We start from the raw sequence: 25530 nt of genomic DNA, 5'->3' as shown, positions 1-25530 counted from the left end.
TTCCCAACACACAGTAAAAGAGCAACACTCCCCGCAAACACAGAGACCACACAGCACCCAGGGAACAATCAGCACATTAGAGACAACATGTATACCATTTACCACCCACTGTTACTTAGGTAGGGCACATCTAAGAGCTATTGGGCAGATTGCCAGCGTGTCCCAACTGCCGAGGTGGGGACTTTCTGAGCACTTTCTGTCCATTAGCTTGCAAATGTGCCTCTGAAGAAGGTAAAATATTGTCACCCATACTTTATAGATAAGAAAAGTGAGGCACAGAGAGCCGAGTATCCCAGTTCTCCCTCCCTTCTTTCTAAACCATAAAGAACAACAATCTTTCCCCCCGTTACTGGAGCCAAAAGGCTCTCTCAGAACAAGGGAAGCTGCCCCTTGCCTGAAGCCAGGTAGCCAAGAGTAACTGGAGGTAGCAGCCTGAAGCCTATGCAGTGACCAACATGGTTCTACCCTGAGACCTTTTCCTCCAGCACATCTCTGGGGTCCTTGGCTGTACTCGGGAAAACATGCTGTGCTTTGTATGCTCAAGGAGTTCACCTTCAATAAATAATCCGAACAAAGGGAGTCAGTGCTGGCACAGTTGCACGGGTTGCTGCAGGGAGAGTTTGCAGCAATGTCAAACTCACCTTTGCTGGTGGCTGCTGCCACTTGCTGGGAAGGAATCCAGCCCCCAAAGGGGAACACTTAGGAATATCAAGAGCCAAGAGCAATTTCACCCCCATTAGTTAATATCAGTTGTAAAAGACACTTTCCAGCACATACCAAGCAGTCATTGCCTCCTTGAAAGACAGTTAAGAAAGATTTAGTGTTTAGGATCCTTAAAGGATAAGACAGAAATATACAGAAAGATTTTTTTTTTTTTTTTTCAAAATAATTGCAGGCTAATATTGTCAGTAAGCATCACTAGCACTCAGAGTACTGCCTGGAAAAGTCCTGGGTCAAAGGCATGTTGTTGACCCAACCCAGAGAGCAAGCAGTGAGCCCCATGGGCAGTACTGTTCAGGATGTTGGGCACAATGGCCAACAACATCCTTTCTGGTTTTAATAAAATGAAGTGGCATTCATTCCCCCCGTGCTGGAAAAACAGAGAAAACATTGGGTGACAGGTCTTTCTGAAGGAAGAGCAGGATCCAGGATTAAACAATAAGACATATGAAAGTACTGCTGAAAGCCCCAAAAGTAGTTGAGCAGACTCCCAGTATGAAGCAGGACTGTGCAGCACTCAAGCCCAGATCCCTCAGGGCACTTGCAGTCTCTTGCAGCCCAGAGCAGACTTATTAGTGTTGGGTTAATGGGCCAGCCTGAAGCCGGTCCAGAGAACGCTGTTCAGTCTACAGGTGTATTACAATCGGATTCAGCACCAAAGGTGGTCCTTCCCAACACTGAATTAATTTAAGAGGATGAAGGAAAAGATGCATGGCCCTTGAGAGATGATTGTGGTCCTACAGAAATGTGGTAAAAGGAGCATGAAACTTAATAAGAGTAATAAACAAGAACAACAGTAGTCAGCTCATCTAGGAATGCGAGTTTCCAGTCTGGCTAGCCCAGAGCTGATGGCAAAGGTCAGGCTCACCCTTTGGCTCCCCAAGCCCTCCAGGACTGGCAGCTGCCCTGCACCACTGGAACCAGCCCTGAAACAGCAGAGTCTGCCTTTTCTTGGGCCAGGTCAGAAGAGAAAAGCTGGTGGAGGGGACATGTGAGGATGGTGGATGTTCCCAGAGCAGGGACAAGGAATCCAGAAAATTTCTGGCTGACTTTGGTTCTCCCACAGATGCTCTGCATAGCCTTTTGCTAAATATCTGCCTTCCTTTCCCTCTCCATCCTCTTCTCTGTGAAGTCCTTTGTTTCTCTATCTGGAAAAACCCAGGAATAAAAGAACTTTCCCCTTTCCATGAGTCAAATACACCATTGATAGCAAAGTATATAACATAAGCTATTATTGCCTAGAAGATGAAAAAAAAAACGAAACAACCCTCCCTTAAGATACCCATACCACCATGCTCCTGCTACAGTTTCTAAGCTCAAGAATTTCTGGCAAGACCTGGATTAGAAACCAACTTCGCTGCTAAATAAGTGCTAGTAGAAATAGGTAAACAGCCTTGCACTCCGTCATACTCCCTGAAAGACTGAGCATGCCAGCAAAGGCAGCACAGACTCTCAGAGCAGTAAATAACCAAGCAGGCAGAGCAAACAAATATTTGAAACTACATACGGCAGAAAACCTTTCTTTGGAAGGAAGGGGTGAAAACAGTTTTGTCAGAAAGGAGGAAGCTTTCTCCCCTTCCCTTGTCCCCACTCCTCCAGCCTTTCCTTCTCTTGTTTACTTTGTTTCCCACCAAGTAAGAGAATATCTAGTATTTGTGGAACTGGGTTCTTTCTGTTTAACTCCAGCTGTGCCCACAGCCCGCATACTGGCTTAGTAAAATTTGCCCAGTCTGACGAAGTGGTTTCTCAAACCATAGTGATTTTTACACTATTAAAATGACTGGCCCTTGATGGGACTAGCAATTATGTATGAATTCCAAAGGAAAAGCTTGTTGCATGGCACAGCACTGTGTCTGGGGATGCAGGGGCTTTCTGTGCTTTTTGCTGTAGCTCTTTTGAAATATGGCAGCACAGCAAGCTCCACAGAAAAAAAAAAAAATCCCACAGAAAAACAGCCCAGAGGAGTTTTACCTGTCACAGACGTGGTGTTGGAGGGACCTTGCTGTTAGCCTCAGGTCAAGGAAGAAGCAGTGTCCAAATTCAGAGAAAGGCTCTTGCCAGGAACACCCATCATGAGGCTTCTTGGGGGAGGTGGGCTCCTGCTGCGGCCCCCACCACAGGGTAGCTCTACCACTTTCTTTATAGGGAATACCTGCACGCATAGACCCAGAGATGAAGAGGAAGGCAGCTGGTTTCCTTATGTTTGATTTAGAAGTGGCTGCTTTGGGATTGAATACCCAGCTCTTATCAGAGAGGGCTTGGGACCTGCAGCTGTATTATCTGGTATCAGAAAGTCCCCTTGGGCAGGGACTGTGGGAACAGATGCTGACCTCAGGCAGGCAGCATGAAAACAAACCTCAGCACAAAAGGCCAGGACGCCGTGAAATAAGAGTCCTTGGGAAAGGAAACCGGGAGAAACCAAAGCTGAAATCTTGATGCTTCTAGGAGACGTGGAGAGGGATAACTGAACAGGATGAAACATGGCCAGCACAGGGTTGCACAAGGACAGGCTGAGGGTCTGAGCAGGGCCAGCAGCCTGGGCCAGCTGGGGAAGGAACAGCATCACCTCTGCTGCAACCGAGGGCTGCTTCCAGGGCGGCAAGCAAAGGCTGTCAGTGCCAGCCATGCTGATGCTTTCTGTTTGTCTGCTCACTGAGGTCTGGCAGACTCGCCCTTCGATGTCTGCCTGGTCAGTGCCCAGCATAGCACCGAGGGCCTCTCAGTCCTGCTTGAAGGAAGCGAATAAACCTTTGCCTGGGATGAGACAGGCACGGGGAAGGTAGGTGGCAAGCCCATCTTGCTTTCATGTCTTTTCAGACTGAACATTTTGGAAGGAAAGTTTGCCTCGGACTGAGCCTCTGTCTGGGATTAATTCAGCTCAAATTTGTAGTCACCACAGGCAGTGGGGAAGCTGCAATAGCTATTAGAGAACAAGCCAAAGAAGTAAAAGCAAGCAAGAATGAAGAGTAGCCCTTGCCCTCCCCTAAAAACAGAAAGGAGGCACAGGGATCCAAATAAAAAAAAGCAACTACTAGCCACCAGTACTAGTAAGTCACTGTGGGCTGGCCAGCAGCAGGACAGCCACCCCCGCCAGAGCCTGGCTGCCAGCAAATGGCTCTGGCGCAACAAGCGTGGCACACCCTCCTCAGGCGTTCGAGCCCCAGCCAAGCAGCCCAGAGCAGACTGGAAAGGCCAATGGAGCTGGGAGCAGCCACAGACTGTGGCGAGGGAAGGAGGGAGAGGAGTCCTGCCCCCTGCTCCCCTGCCGCAGGGATGGAGAGAAGTGGCCAGCTTGCCTCTTCCTGCAGTTGCTGCTAGCCGGGTGCCTCCACGATGCTGATGTTGGTCATTCTTTGGCTGGGGGATCCAAGTGGCCAAGATACCCAGAAAGAACAAACTGCAAAAGGAAATGAGACCATTGCATGGCGTAGACCGGAAAAACGCAACAAGACAGCGCAGCACCCAGCAGTATCACCCAAGACGACTGACACCCTGGCTGCCCTTGAACACACAGGCGCCACTGTCAAAGCCTCAAAGAGGTGACAGTGTCCTACCTGAAGGCTGGAAGTGGTTTCCCATCCGCCCATCCGTGCAGCGCCGGGCCCCGCGGTGGCTCCCCGCATGCCAGTGCCTGCTCGGCCGGGAGGTGGCAGCAGATCGCCGCCTACAGCGCCCAGCCCGGAGCATCTCCCGGAGCCACCCCGGTACCCGGGGGACAAACCCTCCCCGACTCCCAGGGACAGGACGAGGATGGCGGCGGTGCTCCCTGAGGGCATCCATCCTCCCCGGGGCCTTCTCCCACCCCTGCCCCGCTGGCCCAGTAGCCCCCACCCCATTTCACAAACACCACACCCAGGAAGCACTTTGCCACAAACTGAGATGTTTTAAAAACAGCCCGCATCAAGAAAACAGATGGTAGCAGCTAGGAAGCTCTGATTATTATTGATTAATGCAGGATTACCGTTAGCAATAGGAGATATTGGGAGCAGCAGAAATTAATGCAGGCATTTCCAGTGGAAAGGGAAAAAAGAGCCATGAAGCAAAAGCACAAGGAAGGAGCTAAGCATGCTGCCCAGGTCTCGACATGCTCTCAACAATCAGGAATCACGCTCAGATAACATCATGATCCACAAATGTTTGTCCCCTGCATCATCTATCAGCCTTTAGAACAAAACTTTTTTTCTGAAGTTTAAGAAAATAATATTTTAAAAGTAACTGGAATTATTTTCCTACGTTTTGAAATTTCCATTTCCATCTGCCAGCTTAGGAAATACCAATGGGCAATCAGACCAGCCCAGCTGAAACAGAGAGTCCCAGAAATCTGTTCCCTCTGGATCCCTAGGGCTACCTTCCTCACACCTCTAAAGCCTGAAAACCAGCTGGATTTTTGAGTTCCTACATGTCATCTCTCCAGAGCTGGAAAGGAAATTTGAGCATTTGGTAATAGCATACTGGAACACTGACTCAAAACAGCACGGACACCAGTACAAGGAATGGACTGGGACGTCCTGTTCATCAGCCCCTACCTTTCATCCCATCTCCGCAGCCTGGTGCCTGGGTCACTCCAGCCTCGGTCCCCATTCCCATGCCTGTTTCACATAGCCATCCCCCAGGCAGTGCACCACTGGCTTGGTTTGCTCCTCTAGCCCCAGGTGGAACTTGATCTTTCAGGGAAAGCATCTGTGATGATTAAAGTCACTCCTTCAACCATTCTTTGTTATTTTCGTGTGCTGGACCTCACCTCTCTTGTGTAGCATCCGTTCATCCAACAGGAGAGGTTCACACACAGCTGTTTGCCACAAGTGGCGTCAGACAGAAACCAACAAGCAGCTGTCACATCCTCTTCCCAGAAAAAGCAGATCTGCTTCATAGGAGAAACCCCTAGGAAACATAATGGATCATAGAAAGCAATACTGAGCGGGAACGCAGAAAGTCACCGACAGCATGCCATGTCTTAAGACACAATCATCTCTATTTAAATAATTCCTGCTCTGGGGGTTTTGGGAGTTGGGTTTGGATTTTTTTTGGGGGTGAAGGTACAATGCATGTTTGTTTTGTTCACAGTTTTTCAAATCTTCAGCAAGGAAAATTGTATAACTTTGTTCAGAAATCCATTAAAGATTAACTCCTTTTCCCTCAGAAAATACTGTCTCATGTTTAGGCTTGATCACATTTTCTGTTTCAAGGTAAGCCCAAGACTTTTGGCCCTACCCACAGGCAATGTGAATGTTTTCTCTTTGTAGTGTCTGTTTACATGTTTGAAGACTATTCACCATTCCCTATCTCTTCACCTGCAGAAGAACCCTTCAAGCAGAGACAACTTGATGTAACGGCAACTCACATATTTTCAAATTTATTGACTTGCTCAGAACATTTCAAATATAACAAATAAGGGGAAGCAGAAGGACAGATCTTGAACCCAGCAGCTCTTTAGCAGTAATGAAAGTCACATAATCAAAAACTGTGGTTTATTTTTTTTTTTTTAACCAGATGTACAATCTGTTCACCAAAGACTGTATCAGAGTAGAAGATACGGACTTGCCTGCTTTACAGGTTACTATGGAGACATCCTTCCCTTCAGTATTCTGTAAACAGACCATGTTACACAGAGGTGAGAACAACTCATTTTTGGCCATTCAAAAATTACCCATGATTAGAGTGTTTCGTGTGCTATAAACTAGTAAATATAATCTGTGGTGAATTGGTTTGTTTTATCCCAACTTTGGCCAAGCAAAACTCAACTGACCAAGAGATGACGCTCAAAGATACACATTTTACAGCCTTACAATTCTTTTGAAGTCCCATCAGAGGATCGATGTCTTCACTTGCTGCTAAGTACCCAAAAACTTTTATATACGTCTCCAGAATAACACAGGCAAATCCCATGAAGCATGAATAAACATGCCTCAAGCGTGTTTCTAAGGAATTATTGTAAATTATTTTGCACGGTGTCAGAGTAGGAAAACTAAGAATATCAAGTATTTGATATCAATAGCCCTGTCCATCGATTCCCAACTGCCTTCAGGTCACAACTACTACATTTTTTCTTTTAGAAAGTAAACTAACAGCCCTTTTCTGTAATCAACACCATGGCAACACCATTATCTATGATCTATGGGCCTCTAAAAATATGCCTTCACTTTCTCCTTTTTATTTCACCAGCATTCTCCAAATGCCTAAGGTGCAGCATCTGTCAATTTCAATACTGCTTCCTCTGTACCAGGTCCTTGACAGTTCACTACAGTTTGCAGAAACTACAAGGATTTTCATCTATTTCTGTTGCTTATACGGCAGTTTTCTTTCTGTAAAGCTTTCCCAGAAATCAGAACTAGAAATAGGACAAAGCTTCAGTAGTGGGTTAGGATACAAATCAAATGAGAAACAGGCAGCAAAAGATAAGCAAAGCCTAAGTAGAAGCAGAAAACATGACCCACCAAGAAGGCAGCTCTGGTGAGAAACTCTCAATTCAACCGAGCTCCGAGTCATAAGCCATGTACACAGCATCGCTGTTGGACAACCTCCGTTCAGGGAGATGGCCATAAACAGGTCTCCCACCCAACCAGAGGTCACCCGTGTCAAAGGCACACAAAGCCCAAACACTTTTGGTCATCACAAGTGCTAAGATCACCAAGCTGATCAGCAGTGACAGGACAGAGGAGGTCTCCATCTGACACCACGAGGACACTCTACCTCTGCACACCAGACCTCTTGCTTTTCAAGGCAAGGAGAGCAGTTAAGGCAGGGATCTAACTCATCTGAAATGAACTCTGCCAGACCAAATCCACAAGCATTTGAGGGCTGAGAGCTGTAGGTATTTCCCCAGTGCACGGTGGTATCAGTGCCAACAAAGCCTTATGCAGAACCTCACTGGCCTTGTCTGTCCTTGTCATGGGGCACTAAAGCACAGGAGCAGAGAGGACTGCAGCATGGCTTAAGATCTCCAGTGATGGAACCCAAGGATACAGGTTAAAACCAAAGAAAACTGCGCCTCAAATGAGAATCCTCCCTTCTTCCCTTTCCAGATGCAGAGAGTTTCTGCTCAGTTATTTACTTTGCAAAACCACAGTTATTCCAATGCTGCCTTTTTTTTTTTCTTACATAGAAATATGGATGATTACCAGAAAAACAAATAATTGGGATGGAGCCCAGCTGGATATCACTGAGGCAACTAAGTGAGTATGCCTTGTGGAGGAGGAGAAGAGAGAGTTATACAGTTAGGAACTGTCTGTTGTCACATTTAGGATAAACATGACAAGCAAGAGCTGCTTGTCCTCCTGCTACTGAGGACAAACTAACCACTCACAGTCAGAAAAAAAAAAAAAAAAGTACATCCAGGTTTCCTCAGAAAGAGGTTTAAGAATCTGACTTAGGAAGCTACCTGGAAATACCCCCTTTTCTGCCTGTAGTCACATAAGCATGTAAACACACATATTTATTCTTAAATTCCACCACATTTTTCAGAATTTAAACCTGTGCTAAAATACTTTCTTGAACTGCATGTTTATCTTCCTGGATTAAATTTGGATTAGTCACCTCCTGGGGCAGATGAGACGTCTCTTGGTCTACTCAGTTCTCACAATGGAGATTACCCGCATTTTCGCTAGCCATAATAAGCAAATACTGCTGTAGCCTGAAGCTCAAAAACGAGACACTGCTAGGTCGATCTTCACACTTTTAATTGAGGTAAAGAAGACAAAGATGAGGATGGGTTGAGGCTGGGATGAACACACCCATTTCTGTCTGCATGTAAAGTACAGAGTTTTCTCCATGTAAGCATGCATTAATTATTCAGGCCATCAGGAACGGAGGAAGGTCCAAAGTCTACCTCATCTGCTCTGTGGTTGAGGTCTTCCTCCCATCCACAGCTATTCTCTGAGAAAAAAATTCCATTAGCCAACAGCTTGTTTGTATTTTTCTCACAAATCTACCTATAGCTGTCCCCCTTCTAAGATTGCCACAGCATTACGGGTCAGGACACTGAAATATTCACAAAGCAATATTGCAGACGGAGCCCAAGCTAGGTAATACGCCGTTTCCTATGTCTTAGCTCTACCAAGAAGTATAGAGAAGTGTAACAAAGAAAGAAGAAGCTACATCCAACAGGCACGTTATTCCTATTTAAACATAATACTGCCAGGAAGCACTTTGGGATGCTACAGTCACCCGTAGCTTCAACCATACAGTGTTAAATCTCCCAGGATGGAAAAGTAGCCTTCCATCGGCTGCCACCTTTCCCTCCTACATCTCAGGCTTCCAGGTTTTTGTAATCACACTCCTGAGCTACTGACACTACTTCTGCCTCCAGCTTTTCTCCACAGCCATATACAGGCTGAAATATTGTTGAAATAAACTTCCACTCGTAAGAAATTGTCAGAGAAGTGTCTAAGAAAAAGCAGGCGTTAAGATCAAATGCACTCAATACCTTTTATTTCTGACCTTAGCCCACAACCTTAACTCTGGGATTCTCCACACATCAAAGGCTCAGGGCACCAAACGCAAATTGGTGGTTTTGCAAGTAACAAATAACAGGAGTGTGCATGAGTAGAACAGATGCTTGTGGTCTTAAGGGTGGAATTGACCAAGAGAGCTATGAATAAGCCAGCAGTGTGAGCTCATGACTCAGATGCCCATGTCTCTGCCGGGCCGCGGCAATGGATTTCTTGCCTCAAACCTGATTCTCTTCAGATCCAGCTTGTATCTTTTTCACCAAGGCCAGAGCCCCGAGCGCCTCGGGGAAGAAGAGCCGAGGACATCCATCAGAGCCAACAGTGAGAAAACACTCTGAATCATTCATAACACTCAAATAGCAAAATTAAAATTAAACTACCTTACATGACAATGGGAGATACGCTAACACTGAAGAAATTCCAGGGCTACTTTTATGTGCTGTACAATGAGCAAAAGCGGGAATGAAATACTTCATGGCTAAAAGGCTTGCCTGTTTGTTTTCTCTGTGGATGGATATATTTCTTGTTTTGCCTACATTTATATCAAGTCTTTACATAACTGTCGGCTTCATACCCGAGGCTATCTTCCTGAATCAAAATCTCTGCCATACTGCTAGCAGAAGAATAGGCTGCTTCTAGCTTTTTAACTTGTTAATAATGAACTTGCTCTTGTCTGATTCTCCTTGTCCCCTTCTCCCTGTGCGATACCTGCCTTGGGAAGTACATAGCTTTTGCATCAGTGTTAAAGTCAGTTTTCTGTACTTGCTCAGATGGTTGTCAGGGCTAGTTTTTGAGGTACGGTCTCCCTTTCACAGCTCCCAACAAGATCTGCTAGAGGAGAGCCAGTTCCTGAAATATATTTCTCTCACACTTGTTTTTCAGGGTTCTCCACTCCGCAAAGACTGACAGTGTGGTAACGAGAGGCACTCCAGACTGGATTTAATGCTACCATATGCTAGACAGAATGAGAATCCATACTGCAGGACAGCAGCCGGTACATTTCCATGTTAACAGAAGCCTGACTGCAAATTGCATTTAGTCTCAACAGCTCAGTTCACTGCACACAGATGCCATGGGGGACTGTGAAGTTAGCAAGATGTGGGGGAGTATGGCTGAATTTTTTAAAAAGAGCTTTGGCTGATGGGATGCCACAGACATTTGGAGCTGATGGTATGAAAGAAAGTTGCTGCTGCATTTGTTCTGCCAGAAATAAATAATAAGAATAATGTCATGAGCTGTTAGTCAAATTACAAACTCTTGCTAGGCGGGTGATTGTCTGCCGATACAAACAGCAGTATAGGCACTGTCAAACGCTGCTCTTACAACTTGACAGCCAGCACGTGAATGAAGTCAGAGAAGATGAATTTACTCATTCAAAATAGGTCAGCATGAGATGAGATGGGTTTCCAGTCCGAGTGTGCCGTGTGTCCCTGGGCTGGCTGCAAAGTGCACCTCTTAGCTCTTACAACAGACTTCAGGCAACTGAAGGTACAGCGAGACTAAATGGCTCAGGCAGGTTTTTGTCTGAGCTCACTGATCTGCTCGGATCTGGTAGAGAACAAGAGTTCTTCTCCGCTTACTTGCACAGGATCAACCAAATCAACTCTGTGGCCTCTGTCCAGATCCTATGACACAAAAATACTCAGCTCACCCTTTTGATGAGCAGGCAGAACAGGGAGGCCAAGGACTTTTCACTCCCTGGTCCGAGCCACGGGGGTGCAGATCCAGGTCAATGTAAAGGTGCCTGGCAGTGTTTTGATGGTGTGGTACAGAGGGTTTCACTGTCCAAAGCTCCCAGGCCAGCATACATGCACAGATAATTTGAGCACTTCTAAATATGAAACGGAACCATGGTTGCAGAAGTACTGCATGTAAACACAGCCCTTACGCTGCGGGGTAAACGCTGTGCTCCATGTGAATCAGGCGAGATCTCTTCCTTCCTCTTCTGCCCTACTCATTGGAAAGCATCACACGGTTCAGCTGCTCAGATCAGTGTCGGTAAATGAAGCAGACACTCTCTCAAGGCTCTTTTTCCAGTCTGACATCTCTATGAAGCATTCCCACATTCCTGAAGAACAAGGGAAAGCTTTCCCCACCCCCACTGTACAGTCAGCCTGCAAAATTCACTGTCACTGAAGGTCACCAAGTCAAACACCGCAGCTGGGTCATTTTATAACCATTAATAATCCCTGTAGCTCAGAGAATAAAGATAAAAGTGATCTAAATCCTGCTCCTCAGGACAGGAGCCAATCTTCCCCAGGGTCAGGAAGGAATTGCTCCCACACACACACCACAGAAGGGATTGCTCTTTCTGCCAGGTGCATAGGGGGTTCGTTTCTCCCCCATCTCTCCCACCATTTGTTACCAGAGACCACAGGGGCAGACAGGAGCACGCTGTGTGTCACGCTTCCGTAGTTTCACAGATGAGTGGCCACCAGCCAGGAGATCCAGGGCTCCAGGTTAAGCAGACATGAAAGCATTTGCATAATTTCCTAAAGCCCCATATCAGCGAGGTGGCAACAACTCCCACGTGCTGCAAGCTGCCTTGTGAAGTTCCAGGAATAAAGCGCTATGGCTCAACAGTCCCCTGTGGCATCGACTATATTTCTGGGCAGCAACTTCACTGCTAGGCAAAAGGCATTTTTCAGATTCTCCCTCTAAACACGTTCCCAGGAATCAAGCATGCACATGGGGGGGGGGGGGGAGGGGAGGGAGAGAGAAAAGCCAGTTTCCCAGGAGGTCTTCTAGTAAAGCCCAAACCAAAAAAGAAGATCATGGAGGAGCTTGGGATTTCAGAGAGCAAGAAAAAGAGAAGCAAGCACTCTCCAGCTCTGACCACACCACAGGCAGGATGGGCACTACAGACCTGTTGGCAGAAGGCTCTGTGTCTAGGGAGCCAGGAGGTTTCCAAGAGGAGCAAGGATGGTCTCCATAGGGCTACCAAACATCAGACTTCCCCAAGGAAGGCTTCTTTTCCTACCCACAAAACGCATTAGTCACTTGTCTAGGGATATTCAAAAGAGCAGAATAAAGCTCGCAGCAAGAGCTCAGCTCTCAATCCCAGACCAAAAGACAGCAATAGAAATCGCTGGGAGAAGATGGCCAAGTGCCCCAAGTTGTTTGAAGAATCAGAAAGAAGCTTTACACAGCAAGCAAACCCACTTGAGCAGGTAGCTGCTGAGTTGGCTGGCAGTGAGCCATGGAACTGGCTTCCACTTGGGGTGTCTATGCAGCTGAGCAACTCAATTTAGACCTGCAAAGTAGACGTGAAAGTGGGATCTGGTTCCCAGCTGGAGCTGGATGGTCCCATGAAACTTGTTCCGTGCTTCTAGGCATCCATGCATGCTTTTATGCAGTTCTTGGTTTTCATTTTCCATTTTTTTTTTGTTGTTATATGAATTGGTGGTTTAGGGTTTCCTTCCACTGCTTGGAGTTCTTTGTGAGGCAACGGATTCCATTTTGCACTCCAACATGAATGGTTGTGCTGTGCTCCTGGCAGCACCCCATTTTGTGTGCCGAGCAAGCCAAGGACTAGAATGATACAAATGCTAAGGGCGTGCAGTTCTGAGTTTAGCGGTCAACTCTCATCAGCAGCTCTTTTACTCAGTCACACCTCAATGCTCAGCTGTAATCACAGCTCGCAGAGCTCCGACAAGGCACCCAGGAATATCACGCTGAGGAATACCAGCATTTCCAAAAGCAAGCCCCCATCCTGAATTCTGGAAGCGTGAGGGGAAGGTAAGTGGATTCCTGAAGCTCATAAAAGAATTGTTGCTCCAAGCAAAGCTGTGAAGCTGCAATCAACTCTCAGAGAGAGTGAAAGACTGACTCTTTTCTTATGACTATGAGCAGAGAAAGCCAGGGCTCTGCTAGTGTTGTCCGCGGTACGGAGACCTCCTTTAGCTTATGTGTTATCAGTACCTACAGAAGCTAAGTAGTCTAATCCTAATGTCCATCACAGAGACTCTCCTAGTGATGGATCCATAATTATTTCCCACATTGAGCCATGTTTCCTCTTCCCTGCCCCATTCATTAGTCTCACTTGTGGTTTTATCAGTCTTCCTCAGTCTTCTCCTGCACAGGACTTTCCTTAAGACCTTCAATTGTTCCCATAGTTTTTACAGGTTTGGTCTGGGCAGCCAAACCAGGGAGAGGAGCCAGTGACCCTGGAGACTTCCCTGTTCATGCCAATACCAGCACCATAACTCTTATTTCTGTAAGAACAAGAGCCTACAGAAGGGCTTTCTTTAGGCTTAGGGAAGATATGCTTAACACGATCATATAAGGATGTTTTTTTGGTAATGAGTCTACTAGAAAGATGAGAACTGTGTAGCCCATATTCAGTTTTTCCAAGCAAGATGTTAAGATACGGATTTTCCACACTTTGGAACAAGGTCCTGAAATCTAAGTCAAGTGCTGTGGTTGAGAGTATCTGCCAGGTCCTAGCCACGTCCATCTGATTGTCACTTCCCATTTCCTACAAGCTGGTCCTGCACTAACCCCCTTCAGCTGGGAGAAACACCACCAAAGACAGACCCAATCAGCTTCACCCATATTCCAATCCCAGCAGAGGAAATATCAGGAGGATTTGTTGACAGACACCGAACACACTGAAACTGTTTCCCCAAACACACACTTTTCCCATTTTTTTTGAGAGATGTATAATTTGGCAATACATGGCTTCCCATAGACATATCATGCAAGACACCTTCTTAACACCATGGGGACACCGTGAACACTTTGTCCTCTAAAGCCCAAGATCCTACTCTAAAAAACGGAACTTGAAGAGAACAATTAAGCTTATTTTTGTTATTAACAAACGATTTCCAGTCTCACTCTCCAAAACAGCTGAACAACTTTAAATGGAACTTTCCAAAACACAAGGAAAGGAAACTAAACCAAGACCAAAATCAGACAGAAGAATGACCTTTTGCATAAAAGCAGTTAAACTCTGCACCCTGTGAGCTCCTGAGAACAGTGGCTTCTGATGGAAAAGCATTAACCTCGTTAGTGATCCTAACATCTCTACCTGTAATGCATATGCTGTAAAGACTGGCACTGCTCTCTGCTAGATGGCCTGCACGACAGGGGAGAATTACATGCTCCTGCCACATAAAGGAAAAGTTCTGGGCCCATCCACATTCAACAGTTGGCTTGGCTGCAGATGCAAAGTTTGACTCAAATGACAGCAATTCTGCTTCTGCCCTCGGACAAGGTATGGTAGCTCGTCTACTGCACCATCACACAGGCATGCTGCTGGGTCACAGTCACAAAAAACAGAGCACTAATGACAAATTCTACCTGAATAGCTGGTAGAGATCAACTCAAACAAGATCTTTCCCATGATTTAAGGTTGATGTGCTTACCATGCTTCAACAGGACAGCTCCTTGACATCCATTCTGGGAGCTTTTTCAGTACCAAGGATACTGGAGGAGGAAAACAAACAAAAACTCTACAACTGCAGAATTATTTTCACATTACTCTGGTTTAGGGACTGAAGGCTCAGTCCATGAGAGGTTTTAGTTCAGGTCTCATCTACACCACTAGTAAATCACTCACTGTTCAACCTCACCTTGGTGAGTTTTGTGACTTGGGACTTTGCTGTCAGGTAACTGCTGGCTGAGCAGGCTACGAGGTACCACTCCATCCTTCTGGGAGAATTAGGAACCATTTTCCTGCAGAAAACAGACAATTCCTGTTGCTTTGTGAGTGATTCCCTGGTGCAAGGTCTCCCTTGTTGCTCCTCTGATGTCCAATAATGAGCAAGCAAATGTTTCTGTCTCTTCCTCCTCTTTGGAGCCCCTCAGACAGTGTTGCTTTTGTTTCTAGCAGCCCTTTTCTTTAAAAACTGGCAGGAACATAATACTTTGGTTGAAGGTTCAAGAGTTGTGTGATATGGGACTGGGAACATACTCTAGCCTTCCTTCCTTCCCTACCGATTGCAAGTGACCCTTGCAGACACACACTTTCCGATGTGCAACCGGTCTGATCATGCTCCATTTCCAGAGCACCCTGTACCTCTGTACAGAAAGGCACGTGCCATCCTAATAAAAAGCGTAGAGCTTGTATCTCCTACATGGGCTGATCTCACCTGTGGGTAGCAGAGAACATTCCTCCTGGGACAGTCTCTGGCAATACACCAAGATGACAGACATATGCTGGCCTTTGCTGCACTGTGGAGTCATTGCAAGCTCCAGATGTACAAGTAGGTAGCTAGAAATTCAATGGACAACTAAGGGTTAACCTGCACTTGTTTCACTGTCAAGCACCTGAGATATGATGACAACACATTGGCACACTGTAATTGCAACATATTATTAAGTACCTTCAGTCCCCAAAGGCTAAGACACTTTTAAAAAAATAATAAAGCTAATGCACATAATAGCCTGTGTCTTGTTATTTAAGAAACCTCTTCCCGGCATCGGACGTCGGCAGTACGTGTAAATGCACTTTCTCCAATAACTATGCACAAGGAGCAGTTTGATGGAGTGCCAGAAAGTACAATGACTGTTCTACCTTAGCAATGTACAGAAGATGACATGTTCCCTTTAGAACTAATTGCTTTATTCAAAAAAAGCCATTTACTAAATCCTAGGCTGGTCTCTTCCCTTGATGAGCAATTTCAGACTCCACATAGGAGCTTTTGTTTGTTGTTAAAAGACAGGGACAGAAAAGTGTTTTGTTAAGTCATTTTAATTTTCATATTTAATGGAAAAAAGTTCAGAAGGGTATTTTTCATTATATTATTTGAACATTTGCATTATATATTCCACTGGGCCTTCCCTTGCGTGACTCAAGGCTGACAAGTTCAAGCTGTCAAACACAACCCTTTGCATCAAATAAATTACCCTACACCAAGATCGAGTTATAACTATTAACACAGACCAAGCTATGCATTGAAAGTCAGAAAATATTCTTAACTTTGTTATTATCTCTGTTCTGCACTCTCACATGCATAACATGAAAGCACTTTCAGAACTGCTTCCAAAATTCACTGCATTCCTACTGTCAGACTCCACACCTCCCTGCATTTAAAAAAAAAAAAAAGTCAGGAACTCCTCTTCTTATGCCTTCAAGAAAGAAACAGCTGTAATGACTTCACAGACAAATCAATGCCATTTCCAACGGAATTATTTCATTTTTTTCCCTACTTCGAAAAATTAGAACAATTTCACAATAAGCCCTAGGGAACGAGCTCATGAAAATGCACAGAGCAGGCAGCATGAGGAAAAGTCTTTGGTTATGTGTTCCAGGAGGCAGCAAATGGGCCTATCTGCTGCTCTGTGAGCAGGGAGAATAATTATGTATGCATTTGCTGCATCCCATAATCATTTTCATCACAGAGATGACATTTCATAGCTGAGCTGGGAATCTGCCTTTCCCAAATTTATTTTTTGTTTGGAAGGAAAAATTATTCTAAATAATGTCTGGGGAGGATAGGTATAGGAAAGCATAGATTTGAAAGTCAGACACTCTAGAGTCATAATCCTATCACCAGCTCTCTAAATAATTCTATTATATCGTTAACTCCACATTTGCAAAATGGTAACATATCTGTCTATGGCAGTCTCAGGCTACTGGGAATTTCCATGAAGTATTATAAACTGGTGCATTAATGTGAACTAGTCAGACTGTGTCTGCATGAAGGAACTCCTGTGGGCTTTGTAAAAGCTTGGCCGGATTTGGAAGACAGGGGGACTCTCTTAACCATTTTATTCTGGTGAAAACACTACAGGACCCAAGTCATTGCCTCACCACAGAATGACAGGCATTAAGGACAAGGGAGCATCATGAAGTGTTGTGTTTGCTAGGTGCACACCTCTGCTTCCCTCAGACAACCCAGAAGGAAGGAATCCCTTCCCCAGGACTACTTCTACCACTGGGTGATGACTAGCACTGTCAAAGATGCACCAAAGACCTTTTATCAAGATCCAAACCAAGGGGAGGACTTATCCAGGTGCTCTGGCTGAACATGCTGCTGGATCCCTACAGCATGGGGGAGAGGCCTCAGGTGCCACAGAGCCAGCCAGGCTCACATACCCACCCATACCTCTTCTGCAGCATCCTGGCCTGCTTTCAAAAGAAAGCCAGAGTCTTTGCCAGTTCCACATTCAACCACACTGATTGATCATGGAACCACATCTCACCACTTTTTCTTACTGGGGCGATGCTAAACCTAACCCTGTTCTTTAACCAGTTCTCCAGCCTGGGTGGAATGAAGATCAGAACATAGCTGGACCTGTAGCAGCTCCTCCATGAGACAAACTGGATTACCATGTAGGAAGTCACAGCCACTTCTAATCAAAGGACCTTAGGTGAGCTATTTCAGTCATCTCCCTTCCTCTGGTAGTCCAGGAACATGGATGTCTTCAAGGGTACCAAACTCCAAAAATTCTTTTAAAAAGCTGATTTCCATTTTCACTGATGTACAAGACAGAGGGGCCCCATTTATGACACTGGTCTCAAAACAGCTTAAAGAAACCTGAGTGCAGATGAGACCCTTACTTCTGGAAGAGCTGTACTGCCGTAGTAGGCAAGAGGACCTCATTAATAGATGCATTGTGTTAATGTCACAGCACCACTTTGCCCAGTATTTCAATGGGACTTGGGCTCTCTGATCCAAACCAGTTTTTCACAGCCAGGAGTTTTATACAAACTGACTGGACTGGTATGCAGCAGCTCAGACCAAACCGGGCTTGACTGAGCACAACCTTAATTTGAAAAGGGTTCCTTGGAAATACGCTGTGCCTAAATCTTAATGCTGGGGAAAAGTATCTGCAAAAGTGTAGTCTTCAGTGCAATGAAGGGTCAGTCACTAAGTAAGTCTGCCTTTGCCTGCCTAACACACACAGATCAGCAGCCCTTGACTCTCTGCTACCTAAATATGTAGCAACTACTTGCAAATGCAAAGCGCATTCTCCAGGTGTCCTGTACAGTACACACTGTGCAGAAAACCGCTACCAAACTTCAAGCCAGGACAAATTGCTGGCTGGACAAGAAAGCAGCATTTACCCTACATCATGATGTCACTTATGCATATATAGGAGGAGGAGAAAAATCTTGATTTGTTCTGACCATTGATGAGGACACAGCTTGAAATTAATTATCATGGTGCATTCAGGGTAACAGCTTGATGCAGTTCCCAGTTCCAGCAACATCCAATGGCAAAACTCTGGTGCACAATACTGAACGTGCCAGACCTCCTCCTCAAAGACTTTAGTTCACTATTCACTGTGTAGAAGCAATCATACCCTCTCTGTCATCTTGCTAGGGGAAGTTCTGATCAGGCATTTGGACCTGAGCTCCTTTGGGGGTGGGGGTTGGGAGGGGAAAAGTAGGCTGATGCATAAAAAGTTTTCTTGGTTTAAAGAACATTTAAGGTAGAGAACCAAATTAATTAGGATGAAACTTACATGAAGATCCCTCAGCCAGGAATCCAGTTCACAGCTTGTTCTTTCTACTGGTATGATCTCCACTGTCACAGTATCTCAGCATTTTACCACCTCACTTTCTAACCACACTCTGAGGCAGGAAGATGTTTGCTGTCCCCTTCCAACAGATACCTCTCTGCAGAATTAGCCTCAGCGTACTAACTGGCATTCTGTAGGAAAACCCTTTTCTCTTTTATGTCCAGCCTTCATGTGCTGCAACAGGCTTTTTTCCTCCTGTTTCCTTTTCCCCACTGATACTTTGCCCTCAACTTGGAAAGCAAAGCCCAGCCAACCTGCTTTGCTACCATTTATAATCAATTTAACTTCCTGGCTCTGGGGCACCTTTTGCTGTGCTCAAGACCACTGCCACACAGCTCTGTTTAGATCCAGAATAATTTGCTGACATAGAAATTAAACCATTGTTCTTCTGATGCCAATAAACTAAAGTGCTGACAATTGAAAGAGTCATTCCAGAAAAAAATGGCCAGGAGTATCTACGTTTGTCATCTCTTGATGACTCCAGATCAAGAGTGCTCAATTCATAAAAAGCCAAGAGAAGAGTTCTCTAAGTACCAATGTCACAAAATTGGAATCTCAGTGTGTTTTCTTAGAGCTACTTAATAGAGAGAAGTGTCTTTATTTAGCACCTGTCATCTCAAGCTCCCAAAACGCTCTCTCAAAAATTAAGTTTCCTAATAACCTTCCTAGCCAGACATCAGGCTCCAATTTACAAGGGGTAAACTTGTTTAAGGTCACCCAGCATGGGAAAGAAGAGCTGGGAAGCAGCTCCAGGAATCCAGAGGACCACACCCCTCACTAGCCACTAGACCACACAACTGTCCCCATTTCACTTGAGTCATTATTAAGCAGGATAGAAGAACACTGTGGTTTTATTTTATGTTAGCTGAACTCTTGCATTAACATTTTACTGTCCCACTGATGTTTTGCCTAGAACATTCTGTAATCCACAAATTAATGTGAAGAACATCCAGTACAGTTTGGAGGAATAAAAAAATTACACCAATGGCAATGGCGTTTTGATTTCCAGCAGTTTCATAAATCAGAAGAGTTGGAGAAAGAAGGTTCCTTATTTTATCACACATAGCCTTGTGTAGTGCCAACAAAACTGCTGCCCTTCCCAAAACCAAGCAGAAACCCTATTGTTGCGGCAAACCCCATCTGGTCACATGGAGAACTTAAAACCTCGTGGTATTCTGTTTCACATGGACAGAAAAGGAGTTTTACTCCAGATACATGCTAAGGGCTAAAAATAAGTGTACGCTACCTATGCACAGTATCTGAAGTTTTTTCTACCTGCTCTTACTCATCACTTCATGTTTCCTAAGGCCTTGCCTTTAGCTTCTGGGATAAGGGTTTCTCTATCCTGTAAATCTTGCCCTGTTCTCGTTTTTGTTAAATTGCTTTGTTAAAGGATTCTTCTAGGTGGAAGCACATCCTCCCATTTTGAGGATAGGTCCACACTGCACTCTGTGCAGTGAAGCACAAAGCCAAGGCAAAACCCAGTCCCTATTCAGGTAGTCTTTGAGCAAAGTAGCAGAAAAATCGGCCATAATAGTGAGATTTGGATGGGGCATAGGCCCTGCTTGCTCAGCATGCAGCTGCAGAGGACACATCCATCAGAGTTATGCCTCATCAAGAAAAAACATCACTATCACCAACCAAAGAATCCAACGCTCCAGCCTGACTCAAACCCAGTACGGAGCTAGGCAGAGCATAAACCCTACTAAAAACCAGCATTATTTAAAATTTGCTTAAGGCAAACTAATTAGCAAACACCTCCCATCTGCCGGATAAGATGGGATGCTGCGTATCAGTGCCGCCCGAGGCGGGATGCCTGCGGGGCGGTGGCGCGGCCCCGGAGCTCTCCCGGTGCTGAAGGGCCGCCCCGCCGGGGCGCGGTGGGTACCAGGGCGAGCGGAGCTGCGGGGAAAGCGCAGCTACAGGGCTGACACGAGACCTAGTGAGATCAACTGAGAACGGAGGAGGGGGGAAACATCTGTATCGCCAGCGTGAGGTGGGTGGGGGAGAACGGGAGCGAGCCACATGTCAAGGTTTCAAGAGGAGTGTCTCCTTTCTACCCCCCGCAGCAGCCTCTGCTTAATAAATCCTCTTGCTTTGCCTCTCCTTGCAAACCTAAGAATAGCATAAAAGCCTCATGACGATGACAATTTCAGAGAAACAAAGCTAAGTTCCTGTGGTCATTAAAGGTATTATAACACTTGACCCAAAAGCGGGGCTGTTAACTAGCATCCTTGGCCAACTTCCAGCTTGGGTCAGAGCCTGCACACCTAAATTCAACTCCCAGCAGTAAGAGAGGGGTTGTCCTGCTTTATCCCTCACAAGTACACATTGTTCTGTATCATAGTTCCAGCCAGGGGTGAACACACGTGCCTGGACATCTAGCACTTGGGATGTGCTTCAGGCACTTCTAGAGTGGAAGAAGCTAAAAAACAGGTCAGAAGGTCAAGGAGAGGCAGCTTTAATACTCCTCTGGTAGGCACGAGCACAACACAGCTGTCACGGCCTTAGCCAAGGAATAGAGAAAGGGTGTGAATCTCCTCCTTAATTCACCTGGAATGACAAAACTGAACTTTAGTGTCCTAGTCTGAGGCAGGAACTTCCTTAGCATGCACAAGATGAATCTTATTTGCTCTGTCAGCATAACTTCTTGATCCTTTACAGCCACCCACAGACTGATGTAGAAGTGATTCCCCTGGTACCAGCTCTCATTCTCTGCCCTGGCTGGTATTTTCTGCAGTGATATTGTCTATCCCAAGCCACTTCAGGGATCCAGCAGCTGTTCCATACTCAGTGCTGGGCTGCTGTCAGTTTAGATTTTATCGGACTGTATGCTACTTCAGAGTCAGTGTTGGTAAATAGAGTAGCCAGTGGACTAGTGCTGGGTTTGTACTGCACAGAGTAAAACATCAGAGAAGCAGGTATTTATGTTTCTCTTTTACTGAGGAGTCCAGAAAGTAAAAACCTGTGGAAACAAGTTTTAGCGCTCTTGGGCCCCTAACAGAGTACCTACTGCAGGATCAGGAAAGTGTAAATACTGTTACATGGGATTGCACCTGTAATCGCTTCTCCAAATGGGAAACCTAACAGAAGAAATAATTTTAATAGGGCAAGAACACTGCAGACATCCCCATTGCATCTATCAAAATGTACACTTGGGGAAAGCCAAAATATGACCTGCTTCACCTCTGGTTATTATGAGGTCTCTGAATGTATGCAGCTAGACAAATTATTATGTATATTACTGTTGTACTTAGAGGCTGCACCTGAAATCTTAGCCACCCTATGATTAGATCTGCCTAATATAAACAAACCTGTCCTGTGAGTGAAATTTTAGGGGCTATTCCCTACCAAGTGACAAGCTACGACAGAGTATGGCAGGAGTAACACAGCTAACCTCTTCCTCCAAGGGCTTACAATCTAGATAGGCAAGAGAGACCAAAATAAAGACATACTGGCAGAATAAGGTAGACTGGAGAAACAGTTTTAAAGAAAATGTAGTGTAAGTGATGGCGATACTGCAGATTGCTGTGAGCAAGGGATAATGACCTATAAGGACATACCCCAGAGGAATCAGCATCAGGAGAGAATGAGCATCATGAAGATCATTACTGCTAGGTGTCACTGCGACCCGTTGAGGTGACAGAGGGGATCTGGCACTGAGGTAAAACCTAGTGCCAGGGAAATCTGTGCCAATGACTTTGTAAGGACACAACACATTACCTAGATGAGCAACAACTGCTTTGCTTATGACAGTGGCAAAAGGCAGGCAGCGCTGGCCGCACACATTAAAAGAAAGTGCAGAAACACTTAAAAGATAAGGGGATGTGGCCTGCCAGCTCCTCTTCCAATGTCTAGGCACACAGTCCTTCCAAGTGTGCAGCTGGTGAAACCAGTGCAAAGGAAGCTTCAGAAGAGTTTATGGATCTCTGCAGACTAATGACATGGTTGAAACAGGTGAGCGTGATCTACTGCTTGTTAACAGCAGCACCCAAAGGTTTGGCCCAGAAAGCAGATTCACTACACTGCAATCTGCAAACATTCAGCAAGGGCAGGCAGATTGTTCCAGACAGCTTAAGGTTCAAGTAAATAAGATAAAGACAAGGTCATAGACATGTTTAATGGTTTGCCTGTGGTCATATGTGTCACTGGCAGCCTACTGAAAAATCCAGCTAATACCTGCTGAGCTCCAGTCCAGCATCCTGTCCAAAAACCCCACCTTCTCTCTAGCCAACACTTCCTTCTCTTAAACAAAGCAGGCCACAGAGAAGACACTCTGAACCACACTACAGCCTTTGCACTGAAAATTAACACCTTTAAAGAGGCCAACAACTATGTTTCTCCATCCACTGTCAAGTGACTAATTTGCTAGGTTTTTTTTCCCAAATATATTTATTTGCAAGTCAAGCCTCCGGAAGTGCTGAAAATAACACCACCTCCTTCCACACACCAACATGTTCCTTACCTGTGGGACAAGATCTGTCTCCAACACAGTGATGAAAAGCTGCTTCTGCAGAAGCTCAAAATTACTATTCTTCCTGCTCTTGTCAGTGGCAATCAGTAAGGTCACTGCAGCATGAGCTCCCATTGAATGTCTGGAGACATTCAATTAATCTTAGTTTGCTGAGAACTCAGAGAATTTAAGTAAGGTCAAAGAGTTAAGAGATCACAAGACTCTACACCCCCACTGATAATACTTCCTGAAGAGCTGACACAGATATGTAAGCTACTCCACTGACAAGAAAACAGAGCCTTCTGCCATCAACACTCTAAGCATATATAGGTTTACTTTGAAAGACAGCAAAACATCTGGACAATCCATCTCTGTTTGCTGTCCCCCATCATTATAGTGGCAAGTTGTCTTTCTGCAGGAAAAGACTGTTTTTTGTTTTACAGATCATTTGTTCTGCAGTTATCACAGGGTTACCCAGACATGTTTATCTGCTTCCTCAGGTGAAAACTGGACAGCCATGGATCGACTGCTGTAGTCCCAAAATGTCTCCTTTTATCTACTAGGCGTGGGATAGAGCTCTTGAAGAGCTGGGCACTGTTTTCACACACCAGAAAGTGATAGGTGAACACAGAAACATTAGGAAGGGCGCAGATTATAATGCTGAAAAAAAAAGAGTAAGCTCTAAGCCCACAGAAACAGCCATGCAAAGTTGACCCAGACATCTCACAGATGCTGCGCAATCGAACTCCAGGCACAAAGACAAGAACTGAAAAATTTTCCCCTTTATTCAGCCTCTGCTCCCCAAGGAAGGCCACCAGCATAACCCTATTCCCTCTATGCAAGGTAGAGGCCACAGAGCTAAGGAGCTGAAGAGAGCAGCACAGATATCAGGCAATCAGCAGCAGGACAAGGATACCATGGGAAACAGCAAATGCCCCTTTGAGAAAGAGCTACAGAAGTCATGGATCATGCCCAGACACAGGCAGGTAACAGGACATGAAAGTGGCCTCAATCAGGGATACAGCAAACCCAGGTGCCCCCAGAGACTCAATCACAATTGGGTTCTTGAGACAAGCAGTTCCCTTGCACAGCTCCACTGCATGCACGTGCTTCAGCATGCTCCTGAAGGAGCACACACTCAAACTAAGTTCAAAGCTAGCGGCTCTCACCCCAGTGCTAGGGACAACATCTGGGACTAGCGCTGAAGATACCACCTTTTATGGTTGGTATCACACTGAAGGAAGCAGCACTTGAACAGCCCAAATATGCCTGTCAACTAGCCCAGGCAGGGCTAGTAATGGTGCATGAGGGATCTGCAGTCCCCACTCAGGTCAAACTTCAGTGCCCAGAAGCTAAGCAAACCAGCATTCAGCTCAACTTAAATCACCAAGTTCCAGCTAAAAGGATCTTGCCAACCTTCTATCAGGCTTGCTTTCATTATCGCTGCTTGGACTATCTTCATCATTTGCTAATGCAGGACAGATTAGAAGGTCTATCTATGTATTATGAGATTCTTCTTGCTGGTGCAAGAATGCATTTCAGTAGTTATAATAAGTGGCAGCCACAGAAACCCAGCTTTTCTGATCATCTTACAATTGCATCCTTGTAAACAAGGAGACAGATGTTGCTCTAATCATCAGCAATGGGAAAACAGATTCAAAATGCCATGTTGAACACAAAGCTGTGCTTGTATCACCCCCGCGGCTGCATACATAGTAGGGGATTCCTGGCAGCTTCCCTAACAGAGAGGGCAAGCCAGGGCACGGAAGAAAAGTGGCAGGAGTGTAATTTTGCCGGCAGTGTTAATCCAGAGCAGCCTCCAGGCAGCTCAAGGATGAGCTTGGGTGGGGAAGCAAGGAGTCATAATTCATAATGAATTCTTGCTCCAACTTCTGTTTCCTTTCTCCTCAGCTGTGCAGAGTAGCTGGGTAAAAGACAAGACTGTCCTATTCCTGGGGACAAAGCAGGAATATGTCTGGGAAGGTAGTCACTCCACAGAGTGGTGAGGAGAAGTGTTAATCTTCCAAAATAAGCGTACAGGGCATGTTTATAACACTGATTGCTACAAACAACATCCTCTCCTCTCTGTTTAAAAAGGGACTATGCAGACAGGAAGGATGGAAGGTGATGGTAGGCAAAATGATCCTGGGAAAACAGCCCACTGAAAATATTTACAAGAGAAAACATGCATGACTTTGGAGGTAGCCAGCAGACCAACCAGAATGAATTCCTGCCATCAAGATGACTGTGAGGGTTTGTAAGTTGTTTGTAAGAAGATGTCAGCATCTATAATGTATGAAATCACACAGGTTCTCTCTTAGAAGTAGATCACCATGATCACCATCCCCATATATCTACCTGCTCTTCAGGGATAGCTGCATTTCCTTGCTCTCCAGCATCATTAGTCAGGCACTGTTCCTCCACATGCCGGTGCAGAGC

The 25530-nt window shown here is 45.5% G+C and overlaps 1 long non-coding RNA gene across 3 annotated transcripts in view; it reads right to left on the bottom strand.

Moving 5' to 3' along the window:
* LOC308072949 overlaps window positions 1–25530 on the bottom strand; it is a 75379-nt gene that overhangs the window by 20442 nt on the left and 29407 nt on the right. For 2 of the 3 annotated variants that reach the window (XR_013931854.1, XR_013931856.1), the window contains one exon: window positions 1–25530. This exon is cut by the window's left edge. This is a non-coding gene — a long non-coding RNA (uncharacterized lncRNA). The other variant, XR_013931855.1, reaches the window with a different exon arrangement.

This window comes from Falco punctatus (genome assembly GCF_963210335.1).
Source record: "Falco punctatus genome assembly, chromosome: 13".
NCBI lineage: Eukaryota > Metazoa > Chordata > Aves > Falconiformes > Falconidae > Falco > Falco punctatus.
This window is presented reverse-complemented; position numbering and strand designations above follow the sequence as displayed.